General features: G+C 38.8%; 1 pseudogene; it reads right to left on the bottom strand.

The window, feature by feature from the left end:
• Nucleotides 1-8,701: 8,701 nt before the first annotated feature.
• On the bottom strand, nucleotides 8,702-9,373 carry LOC125922118 (granzyme A-like; annotated as a pseudogene).
• Between the last annotated feature and the right edge of the window lie 1,659 nt (nucleotides 9,374-11,032).

The raw sequence follows: 11,032 nt of genomic DNA, 5'->3' as shown, positions 1-11,032 counted from the left end.
TTTTTTTCCTGCTTCATTGTTATCCATAATTTTATCTTCTATATCACTGATTCACTGCTCTGCTTCATTCATCCTTGCAATCACAGCAAATATTCAAGATTGCATCTCAGTTATAGCATTTTCAATTTTGGCCTGACTACAGTTTATTTCTTTAACTCTGCAGAAAGGGATACTCTGGGGTCTTCTATGCTTTTTTCAACCCCAGCTAGTATTCTTATAATCATGGTTTTAAATTCTAATTCGGATATCTTACGTATTCTTGCAGTAATTAAATCCCTGGTTGTTATTTCTTCCAGTTGTTTCTTTTGGGGTGAATTCCTCCATCTTGTGATTTTGGAGGAAGAAAAAAATTAATAAAATAAAAAAGAAAAATTAAAAAATTAAAAACAAAACAAAACAAAGAAAATGAAGGAAAGTAGATCCTAGGTGTGTTTCAGTCAGCTTGTTGAAAGAAGCTTGATAGAAAAGAGGGAAAAAAGAAAGGAAAAAAAATAATTTTTTAAATTAAAAAAACTTCAAAATAATAAAATAGAATAAAATAAATAGAATAGAATAGAATAGATTAAAAAATTGCTCTTTCCGTACCCAATAAAGAGAAAGAAAAGAAAAAAGAAAGCAACAGAAGCAGAAATGAACAAACAGAATGAAACTCAAATGAAGTTACATGCAGTAGCCCCTATAACTGAAACTTTGTAGCACACTATAGTCCATAGACTATGGCAGATGGAAGGGATTTATGCTGGTCTTCTGGTGAATCTGCCTGGAGGGCACAGGGGGATGGGACTTGGTTTTAGGAACTGTTCTTAACTTGGTGGTGCCTCTTAGTTGGGCAGATCTGTGTGCACATGTGCATACATGCTTGTGTTCTAGAAGTGAAAATAGCTTCACCCAGCTGTCTAGTCTCTGGTGTAGGAATTTTGTGCCCTCATGGACATGCAATCAAGCACCCTTCCTTTGTCTCAAGCTTCTGTCTGCTCCCTGCCTTTACTCTGTTTCCAAGCTGTCTGCCAGCCAAGAGGTGCCTCCCTCCAGAGTTTTATACCAGGTGGGGCTGTGTTTCAAAACCCAACACTTTAGAGACCCCATGGCTTGGACCATCGCTGATTCTCTGGGGGAGGGTCTTGCCAAGCAATGATGGGGTTCTGGCTTGTCCCAGAAAATGTTCATGTGATTCCTCAGTGGAAAAGGCTCAGAGTTTATGGTAAATCACAACACACAGCCAGAACCAGGTTTTGCTGCACTCTGGCATCTTTTTCCAGTATCAGTAAATGTGGCAGCTCTCTGGGGTCCGCTGGGACTTTTGCTGAGAAGGAGGCCATACAACCTCTACCAAATGCACTCCAAACAGGGGAACTACTTCTCCCTGTGTGGCACATGTACCCCTCAGACTGTGCTTCCTGCTTCTGAGGGTTCACCCTACTTCCTCAACAGTCTTTGTGCTTCACTGTTCATAGAATCCTGGTGGCATTGAAACTCTCCCCTCTCTCCCTGCCAATGGTTTTGGGAAACAGATTTCCTGTCCAGTCCCCTGCAAGTGTTTTCACTTTTTCTCTCTTTCCCTCCAGCTACTTTTGGGGGGAGTGCTTTTCTTGAGCGATCCTAATGCCTTGCTGTCTACCCTTTTCTCTTTCTCTCTCTGTCCTCTTTTTGTGAAAACGTCTCCCTACTCTCCGTGGCTCCATGACTTTTCTCTCCCCCAATTCATGCCTCCACACCATGTACCTGCCAAGTTCTCTGGCTCAAATTATGCACACTGTAGTATTAATCTTCAGATCAACTTTTTATGTGTTAAAAATGGTTTGATGTTGGGGCGCCTGGGTGGCTCAGTCGGTTAAGCGGCCGACTTCGGCTCAGGTCATGATCTCGCGGTCCATGGGTTTGAGCCCCGCGTCGGGCTCTGTGCTGACAGCTCAGAGCCTGGAGCCTGTTTCAGATTCTGTGTCTCCCTCTCTCTGACCCTCCCCCATTCATGCTCTGTCTCTCTCTGTCTCAAAAATAAATAAACGTTAAAAAAAAATGGTTTGATGCTGATCTAGCTGTGCTTCAGGCTCAAGGTCCCCATACACTTCACCATCTTAAATCCATCTTCAGTCATATATTCTTAAGCACAACCAATGAGAGAGTGGCTTTTAACACTTAAGTGTTGCAGGCTATTCCCATTAATTTTTTCTTGAATTCTTTGTAACTATCATTTATTTTTAAAAACGGGGGCCTAACTTTGAAGCCAGGCAACTCCAGCTCAACACCTAATTTTGTAAATAACATTTTATTGGAACACACACACAAACAATAAAATAAAATAAAATAAAATAAAATAAAATAAAATAGGGGGGTTCTTTTGAGGAAGAAGAGTTACTTTAAATATCATGGCTAACTTTTAGAACACTACCCTAAAGAAATAATGACTAATAATACATGAATAGAGATATTAATCACAATTATATTTATCATAGTGAAAATTAAGAAGCTCGTTGTCTATAATAAGTAAATATTAAATGGATTCTTTTACAGTAATTAAAATGCTATTTTTGCAGAACTTTTTGTGGCAGAGTGTTTAGAAGATTTCTTAAAAGGAGAGCACACCTTAACAAGTTTATGAACTTCCAGAGCTTTGAGAAAAATGGCAAAATAATAACCTTTAATTGGCCAGAAAGACCTCACCATGGGAATGGTTTGGTTCTCAGTTTTATTTAACATTGTTCTTCTATGCAAGAGAGCAGTTGATTCATTAATAAGATCTCCACTTTGGAAAAAAAAAAAAAAGGTTTTGGACATGAAGGATCCAATGAGAAGGAAGCCTCCTTTCTGTTATATGGATCAGAGAAGAAGGTGGAAATGACCCTATAAGTTAGCACCCATGGATTTATTTTCTAACCTGGGACACTCCTGAAAGTGAAAGAAGGCATTATTATTAACAATATATGCCAGAACTACAGGTACAGCCTGGGAGGGAACAGGCAAACTGGCACAAATGATCAGTTCCTCATATAAGGAGATTGATTTTGCCCAGAGAATTTCTGTAGAGTTCCCCGAGTCTGGTTTCAAGGGACATTACTAACATTATCTCTGGCCCATTCCAACCTGATGGGGAATATCTGGGTCACTAGATAATTCTTGCTCATGGCCAGGGTCAGGACGTTAAGGAGAGTTGGGGCATTGGGAGCATTTTCTTGCTTGTTCAGTGCACTCAATTTTCCAGTTTTATACTATAACTGCATTTGATCCACACAGCTGAGAAGGCTGAGAGAATTAGGTTAAACTGTTTTCCTTTGTTCAGAAATCACCTGAATACCTTTGGACATGCTTATGAAATCACTGTTTCTCAAACTTGCCTGAAAATAAAAATTACATCGCGGTGGGTAGCTGTTAAAAATACCAATTCTTGGGATCCACCTCAAACTTAGTGAATTGGTTCTCTTATGGAAAATTCTGAAAGGTCTATATTTTAAACAAGTTCTTCAGGTTATTCTGTTCAATAGGCAAGTTTGAGAAAGGCTTTGTTATATAATGTTAAGTTTCAAGAAGTAGCATGGAGAGCATATTCTCAAGTATGCAGATACATACTTTCATATGTGCATATAGGTGGACCACAAGGAAATATGATACAGAGGTTAAGAGAGTGATAATCTCTGAGATAAGGACTTTTAGTCTCTGAGATAAGGATTTATATTCTTCTCACTTTCCTGTACTTTCTACAATGTTTACAGTGAGTTATAATCAACCATAACAAAAAGCATTATTTTAATATTATCAAGCCATTTCATGTATATAATTAGAAGCCCAGCTTATTATTTTTCCTTGGAATATGAGTGAAAATACTCTGAATTATAGGTATGTACTCAAGTTGTTTCTCTGAGGTTTCTCCACCTCAGGGAACTTCATGCAGCCATGCAGACTGTGTGTTGCACAACACCAGGAGTGTCCTTTATATTAGGCTCTCTTCACTGGCGCCTCCTAGCGTTGTGCAATGTGCATGTCTGCCCCATTACCTGAAAAGTCATTTACCTTGGATTAATTCTTGACTTAGAGATTATGTGTAGAAAAGCAAGGAGATTTGTCAAAGCTTATGCATATGTAGCTACTTTTATAGGAGGAATTAGAGAAGATAGCACTAATGTGAGTAGATGTTAATAATCATACAGGGAAAATTCTTTTACCATGGATTTCAAGTTAAAACATGTTGATTATCTTAATAATGGAATTGGCCAAAGCAAATACATTGCTGTAAACCATATTCTCAAGCAACCCAGGGCCTAAAGAAGAAATGGGATTGATGTTAAAAAAGAATCTCAAGCCTCAGCATTTAAATTGCCATCATGTCCACCTTACATGCCTTTCCTCCTCCTGGATATATTGTGTGGTTATGGTTTTGTCCACTTAAGCATATGAAGTTTAAATATTTGAAGTGAAAAAGAATGAGGGGAATTTATTCATTTATTCAAGTAACTAAGAAATACAGAGAGATGTTAAGCTCTACATGAAAAACAAAAATGAATCTGACCTGAATCCTGCTACCAAGGAGTTGACAATACAGGGGAAAAAATAAGGCTTGTAAGCAACTGATTATACTGCATGGAAAAAAAAATAACAAGTGCCATATTAGGGAGAATTCAAATGAGGGAGAGATTTACCCCCTTCATTTGAGCTCGGGAGAGGTGTACTGAGAATCAGGGAACCCCCTTTCTGAAGGGGACCATTGTAACAGGATCCTTAAAGCATAGATGGAGTTTGATGGCTTTGGTCATTTAGAGGCATGAAAGATCCAGTATGTCAGGCTGCCGCCATGAATAAAGAACCAGAGGTGGGGAAACGCAAAGGACGACATAAATGGCTCTACTGGTGGAAGTGAAGGGCAGGTGCATTGGGTGGCAAATCTGAGCTAGCAGGTTCAAGTCACCTGGCATAGGAGGGAAGAAGCCAAAGCTGAAGCATTAGTTCCTCTCTGGAAAGGTCAACGTTGCTCTCCTCATGCTTTCAAAAAGGGACCTCGCTAATTCCAGAAAGCAGGATCTAATGGTCAGAGCTCAGTTGCTTATCTAGCCTCATAGAAAGTAAAGCCCCATTACCTTCTTAGTCATTGGAAGTGAAAGCTAAACACCTTACATTATACAGTGACTGTGACATGAAGTAACCAGACAATTCTGTGTTGCATATGGTTATTTTATTATTTATGTACAATTGGTAACATTATGACTTAAAAAGAACATATTGTTGGGGTTCCTGGGTGTCTCAGTCAGTTAGGTGTCCAACTCTTGATTTTGGCTCAGGTCATGATCTTGCAAGGTTTTGTGGGTTCAAGCCCTGCTTTGGGCTCTGCACACTGACTTCACAGACTCTGCTTGGGATTCTCTGTTTCTGTCTCTCTCTGCCCCTCCCCTGCTCACACTCTATCTCTCTAGAAAGAAATAATAAAAAAAAATTAAAAATAAATAAAATATAAAAAGAATACATTGTTGACGTAGGCCATTGGCTGGGATGTGGAAATGCCTTTTACACAGAATCCTCCTTTGTGGTTTATTTGTTGTAAAAGTATCTTACCTGCCTGTCAAAGAAAGGTTTTTTCCTTGTCTTCCTTATATCTTCAAAGAACAAGATAATTTAAGTCCAGTGTGCATATGCATTTGTGTTGTTGTTGTTGTTTTTGGTGGTGGTGGTGTGGTAAGTGTTGTGGGGTCCATTTATTGATCTTTACAAACATCCAAGGAATATGGAAATATTGATGAAGTGTAAGTAGGTAATGATTAAGGCTGATTCTAAATGTGAGGGATAGAGGCCTCTGAAGACATCAAATTTGGGGGTCTGAATGGAAAAAATAAATTAAGAGGCTTTCAGTTGTTTGGTCATCTCGCAAAGAGGTATTTGGCAATAGCTGAATATCACCCTAGTCCTAGAATTGGAAGATGACATCTTATTCTAACCTCAATAATCCCATACCCACTGATCCTTTGTTTTACAACTCTGAGCACCACTTTTTCCCCAGTACAGTAGTCATTATACTTTACTTCACAGAATTAATTAGAGGAAAAATAATTAGTCTAAATATAAAAGTGCTTTATAATGCAAACTAGTCATAAGAATACGTGGTGTAATCGGTGGAAATACCTACCACATGTTGGGAATTGTGTTGGGTGCTCTAAGTTATCTTAAATCTTCAAAATATCTTTTAATTTTTACTTATTTAGTTTTTTTAAAGGTTTATTTATTTTTGAAAGAGAGAGAGTACCGGGGGGCAGGGACAGAGAGAGAGGGAGGCAGAGGACCTGAAGCAGGCTCTGTGCTGACAGCAGACAGCCTGATCCGGGGCTCGAACTCACCAACCATGAGATCATGACCTGAGCCAAAGTCAGATGCTTAACCAACTGAACCATCCAGGTTCCCCCAAAATATCTTTTTTTTAAATTTTTTAATGTTTTTTTTAAATTTATTTTTGAGACAGAGAGAGACAGAGCATGAGCAGGGGAGGGGCAGAGAGAGGGGGAAACACAGAATCTGAAGCAGGCTCCAGGCTCTGAGCTGTCAGCACAGAGCCTGACATGAGGCTCGAACTCACAGACCGCGAGATCGTGACCTGAGCCGAAGTCGGACGCTCAACCGAACGAGCCCCGCAGGTGCCCCGACCAAAATATCTTTTAAAGACAAGTATTAGCTCTTTTGCAGACAAAGTAAAAAGGTTCAGGGAGGTTAAGTGACTTGACCAAAGTTACAAATCCTGGTTATGGCTGAAGGATTTATACTCAGGCCTGTGTAATGCCCACAACTTTGCTCTTTGGCATTTGCACTGTTCTTGATTTATTTTCTTGCTTTCATTAATCACTAAAGTTCTCCTTGGAAATCTACTACTACTACCACTAGTAATAATAATATTTATTGACCTCTAATTATGTGATATACCAGGCACTGTTCTACACACTCAGAGAGTGATAACCCATTTAATCCTTATAACTCTATGAGGTAGCTTATGTTATTTACCTACATTTTATAGATGAGAAAATAAAGGCTGAAAAAGGTTAGCTAACTTACCTAAGCTAGTAAGTGGCTGAGCTAAAATTTAAACTCAGGTAGTCAGGTGACGAAATTATTTGGAAGATAAATGATTGCAAATAGCAAGGGACTTCCTGACTTTTCATTATTAAGGCATGATATAAAGTTTTCCTAGAAGGTATGAATTTACACAGAGATTAATGTACAATACGCATTTATATTCCAAAACCTTGTTTATGTTGTAAGTGTGTTTCTGTCTTGGGCTTATTTTTGTCTATCATGAAATTAAGTTCAAGAATAAGCCATGTCTATGAGCATTTGTATATATTTAACTGTGTAAAAATTACTTTCCCGAATATCAGTATAAATGTATAGTTACAGAAATGGTAAATTGACAAAACATCTCCTTTTTATTTTCAACTTAGAAAGCTATACAAACCCCCCCCTTTTTTTTTTTTTTTTGCCTTATTAATTATCCAAAGAGTTTAAGGTTAGGTGGCTTGTTGAAACAAATCTTTTTAGCAAGATTAATTTTAAAGTTAGACATTATGAGTATCAAATTAAGCTGTCAGCCTGTGGAATGATACTGAGAGAGATGGGTTACAACCACCCCTCCCCCAACCTCTGCAGGGATTGGTAAGTATGAACAGGGATACCAGAGGCCAGGAATCACATTTTAGTAATTCTTTTCTAGTTATGTCAGATTTCTAGCATGCTATTAGAGACACATGTGTCATCCTCACCATCAACCAACATATCATTGCTGTTTCAAACTGTTACTAGAGCTGTTGACACAGAATATTGTGTCTGTCGACAGCTCCAATTAGCTGGCGTGTCTGACTGGTGACAGCATGGTCTACTTTTGTTTATGGGGACGGTGGGAGCTGTGTCTCTGTCTCCCAACCTCCAGTGGCAGACAGATGGATAGAGCTATATAATCATCAACGGAAGCGTGTGATATTCTGTCTTCACAAACCATCATGCCGAGCAGAACCAACGGCCTTTTGTCTGCTTTTAGAAATGACTGCAAGCTCCCTCCCATCTGTCAAGTTATGAGGCGAATATATACAAAATGCATCATATATATGTACATGTGGACCACAATGGATTGGGATGTGAGAAGGAAATAAACATTAAAATAAAAGCCAATGTGATATTTAACTTTGTATCATGTCAGCATTGAAGATATCTTTGCCTTAGTACTAAGTTTCTAAAATGTCTTTCAGCAAAAAGCTTTGAAAAATAAATCAATCATAGTTTTATTATTATTTACATCCTACCAGTAAGAATTGATAAATTAAATTTTGTAACATTTGACATTCTCTACTGTGAATGACCTTTCCTTTGACATGTGGAAGAATCATCGGCTTGGAATTCCCTGTATGTCATCTTCTCCACTAGTTCCCAACCTCTCATCGAAGAGAGACATGTGAGAGATGATGTTCATACAAAATAAACCCACCTTAGTAAGCATATCTGGATGTGTACAAGCAGAGTACATGGCTCAGAACTCCACTTTTTCCAATAGGGGAAGAGGAATGGAAAGCAGGTGATTGAGAATGATGCAATTATAGGACAAGTCTGGAATTTATTTTGCCTAAGAAATGTAAACCATTCCTAAATTTTATTAGTTCTATTGTTTGATGTGACTCATAAGTAGCCATTATGTGTCTGGAAACCACTGACCTAGTTCATCAACCCACCTCCCAACCTCAGTTACTATAACTCACCCCTCAGGTTCCAGTTCAAATGCCACTCCCCTGAGAAAACCTTCCTAGGACTTTTTTTTTTTTTTTCACAAATTGATTTTATTTATGATAACATTAACAAGTGATGGCAAGTGAAATGAAATACACTTATCTAAACTGCCCCTTCATAGTCTTATTTATCCAGTTGAGATACTTCTGTGAGAGAAGAGTATAGATGCCAGGTCCTCAAGGGTTTCCGCATTTCCCTAGAAGGCCAAAGGCAGTAATAACTCTAAAAGTACCCTCACATATCAAAGGGCTTCTAGAATCTCCATTGCATGAGTCTTTTCCACCCTTGAGGCTGCCGGCATAAATCATATTCAGCCCAATCACGCGATGATAATCATAGTGCTTTTGATCATTGCAGATTCTACTGTTTATGACGGTGATATTGACTTCTCTCAGAGTATCTGACTGAGGTGAGTTATTATGAATTTTCCCCCAGCCTGTAACTTGGCACATGGTTCCTGGTTTCACATCATCCCCTTTTTTAGGAAGATGGAGGGTGCTCACATTTTTATTAATTTTTGCCTTTTTTGGTCAGCTGTAAAAGTTTAAGATCACCCTCATGTGTGTCCTGGTCAAATATACATACATATTCACAATGTGAATGAATATACATATTCACAACACTCTGCTCTTTCCCTTCTTAGCACTTACTGCAGTTGGTAAAATCCATTTGTGTAACTGTTTGATTAACGTCTTCCTCTGCACTGAGTTCCAGGAGGGCAAGAACAGGTTGGTGTTGCTCACCATTGAATCTCTGATGTCCAGTAAAGTGTCTGGTACCTACTTGGGGCCCAGTACAGATGTGTTGGATGAATGTTGTTCAGGTGGACTCATACCAGAACTTTTCACATAAAAAAAATACTACTCTTCTGGCTTTCTTTCTTTCTTTCTTTCTTTCTTTCTAGAGCCTGCATGCATGAGTGAGGAGGGGCAGAAGGAGAGGGAGAGAGAGAGAATTTTAAACAGCTTCATGTCCAGTGCAGAGCCCAATGTAGGGCTTGCTCTCATGACCCGTGAGATCATTCATGACCTGAGTTGAAATCAAGAGTTGGGCACTTAACTGACTGAGCCACCCAGGCACCCCTCTTCTGGTTTTCTAAGGCTAGAACTGCTTTTAAGGAAGTGCTTCTTTGTGTCTGATTTATACCTGTCAATTTAGCCCAGAACTAATATTAGGTAAATGCTGGTGGTGGTGGTGGGGAACAGGTTATGCTCTAGGCAGAAGGAGCAGCATCATGATGTTTCTAAAAGCCAAGTACTACAAGTGGTGGAATTGGAAGAGAGGTCTGAGGAGAGTAGGACTGAGAGAAAGGCCTTTAAATAATAGACTACCTATAGCTATCAGAGACCAAGCTGAGACTCTGACTTGGAAGCTCTGAACGGAAGAGTTCTTCTCACTCTCTTTTCATGGATAGTAAATATATCCATAGTGGTCCTATCCACACTGTGTCCCAGCAGACATGGAAAAGACACTCACCCCTTTGAAACAGGTTTGATAGTGATACCCCACATATCAAGTAGATAAGTGGCATGAATGAAAAATAAACATTTGTTGTTTTATGTGATTGAAACTTTGGGATTGCTTGTTATGACAGCATAACTGAACCCATTCTGACTGAGGTAGAAATCATTACATTATACTGAGTGATTTACATTTGCCTATATGTCAATTCATATGGTGAAAATAAATCATGTTTTTATTCTACTGTTCTGCATCCAAAAGTTGGCTGCACTTTAGGAGAAACTTGAAACCTTTTCCTGAATTCATGTTTGGAGTTTGAATATCAGTGTTTACTCAGTTGATAGCTCATTGAGGGCAGAGGCTGTCTTTTACATTTTCGTACCTCCCACTAAGCCCTACACACTTCACACATATAAGCATTGACAATTAAGTGAATGGATCACCTCTTAAACACTTCTTTTCCTGACTGAAGCCTGTCAGTCAATTTCATTTTTCTGCATAGGTTCCATTTCCCAAAATTTGCAACCTTAAATTGTAGGACTAACGACACATGATGGTATGAACACCTATAAGCAACAGCCTTTCATTTCTGAGTTAAGTCAGGAATTTTCTGGCCCCTGGATTCAGTTTTGTTGCCTTTGCTTAGCCAGCCAATGCTGGTCTATTGTTTCTGTGGTTCTTTCTTGATGGACTTTGGATCTTGGGAAAGATATTTAAAAACTCTGTTTATTTAGCATTTGCTTTCCAAGACATTTTCATATTTTTCTCATTTGATCCTCCCTAGAAACCTTAGGAAAAGTGGCTAAGGTAGATATTTCCCCCATTTGATAGA

This window comes from Panthera uncia, chromosome C2, assembly GCF_023721935.1.
Source record: "Panthera uncia isolate 11264 chromosome C2, Puncia_PCG_1.0, whole genome shotgun sequence".
NCBI classification, from domain to species: Eukaryota; Metazoa; Chordata; class Mammalia; order Carnivora; family Felidae; genus Panthera; species Panthera uncia.
This window is presented reverse-complemented; position numbering and strand designations above follow the sequence as displayed.